At 38.2% G+C, this 2,995-nt stretch overlaps 1 non-coding gene across 1 annotated transcript; it reads left to right on the forward strand.

Annotated features, from left to right (window-relative positions):
- The first annotated feature begins 1,977 nt into the window (after window positions 1–1,977).
- Window positions 1,978–2,051, forward strand: TRNAS-GGA (transfer RNA serine (anticodon GGA)). Its single transcript has one exon. It is a non-coding gene; the product is annotated as a tRNA-Ser (tRNA).
- The last annotated feature ends 944 nt before the right edge of the window (window positions 2,052–2,995 follow it).

Here is a 2,995-nt window from a genome sequence, read left to right on the forward strand (position 1 = left end):
AAAGAAAAATTTCCACAGGAAAAATGAAAAATAATTCCGGAAATCTGAAAAAGAGGAAAAAAAGGCGAATTTTCCGAAACGTAGGAGGACTCTTGAAATGACATCAAAAGGAGGATGGTTGGTAACCCTACCTTAACGTATTTATATCGTTGAGTTACACTTGTTTCGTGTTCATGCTGTCATCTGTCTTCCATTTTCTGAAGTAAAGATGGAAATGCTTAAATTTTTCATGTTATGTCAGTATAGTGTCTGTGCCTGAGTGGCACAGTGGTAAAGATGCTCGTCTTCCACTATGAAGGTTACCATCAAGGTCCATGGATTCGATCCCGGGCATAGAATATCAGAAGAAAGTTCTTTACCTACCGAGCCTTGGGTGACCACCGATGGATGGAACCTTTATTTCCCATTGGTTGGAAATTGCCGTATGGTGATATATGACCGGAATTGGTGTGCGGTAAAGTAGTATCGTGTTGTAGGCCTGGCTGCTCTCAGCGGAGAGACTTTTTCAAACGGGAGACCTTCTTGCATTCGCACCTCGAATCTGGAAAACCAATTTCAGCCGACCACCACTGTGCCGTCAACGGGGTTCAAACCTGGATCCTCAGGACGAGAGTCCAGTATTTGTGACCTCAATTTTCCCCTACCTTTCCTGACGAAATATGGTCACTCCCCCCCCCCTCCCCAATTATAATAACACAACTTCATGCACGCTATATTTGATTGCGTCTGATATTTTTTCATGCTTACAAAGGTCTCGAAAACGTCAACCTTGTTTGTAACGGCAACTCAGTTATAACTTCCAGAATTTCGCGGAACAATCTTCGATGCCGTCATAACAGAGTTTGACTGCATAATAAATTATTCGAAAAAAAAATAATTTTTATGGAAAATTGAATGCAAAATGTTTTATTAAAATTTTGAATCACACATTATATTCTTTTCCAACGAAAGTGAAAGGCCATTTGCATTGAAATTCAAAAATAAAATGCAAAAAAGAAAAAACATAGCAAATAATTGTGTCTGAACACATCAGACGTGTCAGACGCATTTCCTTTTCAGCCAGAACTTTTCTACGACATTCTTTTATGAGCCAAATAAACGGACAAGAAAGAAAAATAAATAAAAATGGCGATTGGCTTTCATACGAAATCGATCGCATCCTGTCTGGCGGAACTTCATCCGGGACATGCAAGGAAAGACGATCCTCCTCCTCCAGGCAAAAATAAATAAAAGTCTGTTTCAAAGACGAGGTAAAAATAGCAAATTCGACTGTTCGGATATATATATATATATATATATATATACAGACACACACACCCATGTAATAGTGGGTGATTTCATGTTGTTGTTTGTTTTAACATGAATATGGAAATGAGACTTCTTCTTTTGATGACTTTTGCTGACGGACCAATCAGTGTAATATCACTTCTTGAATATTTCATTACATACTTTATTTTTATTCTATTATGTCTGTCGCTATAAATTCACGAGAAGACATCGATTTAAATCGAAATGTCATTTTCAAGCTGTGTGATGGCCGCCATTATCATGTTTTTATTGTATTTCTCACTTTTTCTTTGGATTCACATAAAAGGAAGAAATGATTTCTTGAGAACATTTCTTTCGCCTACTTAACTCGTTGAGAATTGAATATTGAATATACAAGCTATTATCTATCGTCAGATTTTGCGCATTGAAAGAAAAGTTTCAAGAAGTGGATATGCCATTTTGTAATCATTTTCGAATTTGCTGTATAAGGTTAATGCACAAATAAATTACAGGTAGCAGCATGTAGGAATGGTAGAAGGGTATTACATATGCAAGGATGACGTCACTCTCCGCAAGGATGATCCTTGCATAAGTCGCCATCTGGTGGCAGCGTCAGCAGTTGTGAGCTTGGCCTGAGTCTGGTCCGGCCGTCCATGTACGGTCCCTTTCAGTGTACACGAGCTCCAAGGAAAGATTGAGAGATTCGGTGCCTCTGTAGTCTAGTGGTCTAGGGTGTTCACCCGGAAAGTGAAAGGACGTGGGTTCGATTCCCCGCAGGGGCAGTTGAATTTTCTCTCTTTCCAAAATATATCTTCGCAACAGCCAGTTGTTAAATCTTTCGTGGGTATTACATACTATGTTTCTTGTTCAATATTCAAGAGAGTTATCCACATTTGAATTTTGAAAGAAAATTAATCTTTTGACCAAAATTGGAACTGGTCAAGTCTGAAAAATTGGAAATTTCTACGCCACCTGTTTATTCCAGAAGGTTTCAACTAGCTCAGGAAGGTACCCTTACTTCTCTCTGGTCATTAACATAAAAAACACGATCATTCTGCAGTGGACACTCCCGTTCGCGGATACTTCCACTAACGGACACAATTTTGAATTATATCGACGAGACTCAATGCATCTTACTGTACATTAACGGGCACTCCTCGTTAATGGACAAAATTCCCGGTCACGTGGGTGTCCGTTATCGGGAGACAAAAATACCGAAGTGTATGAAAAAGATGGATATGTTCATTTTTGATAGAAACGACGAACTTAACATTGTAATTTCTGCCAAAAATATATTCCCGTTTGAATAATCCCAGTTGCATAATCTGAAAAAGAGCTCATCAAAAAGATTCATAAACCACTAAAAAGTGCATTTTGGTGGAAAAGTGGAAATGTTCCTTTTTTTTTAAAATAAAGCTCCACAAATGAAATTTAGTAAAATTTTACAAAAGTTAGTTTCATTGGTCATGAATCTGAAATTATATGTCTACAGAGTCTGGAACGAAGAACTTATAAGCGAAAAGACTTAATTCATATTCAAGGAGAAAATCTCTGAGGTTAGGACTAAATTGAAAGGCGGAAAGCTCGACTTTATTCAAGTCTTGATAGTTAATTCTCAGTTAGTCTCGAAACGCGTACTCATTCCGTCATACGCCCATTGCCGCTTCCTTATGCGCGCATGGGGGGATTCTTCAATTACCTAACTAGGAGACATCTTATACATTAG

The sequence above is a fragment of the Pholcus phalangioides genome, unplaced genomic scaffold (assembly GCF_987345545.1).
Source record: "Pholcus phalangioides strain wild (caught in Gottingen) unplaced genomic scaffold, Ppha-v1.0 ptg000009l_1, whole genome shotgun sequence".
In the NCBI taxonomy this organism is placed as follows: domain Eukaryota; kingdom Metazoa; phylum Arthropoda; class Arachnida; order Araneae; family Pholcidae; genus Pholcus; species Pholcus phalangioides.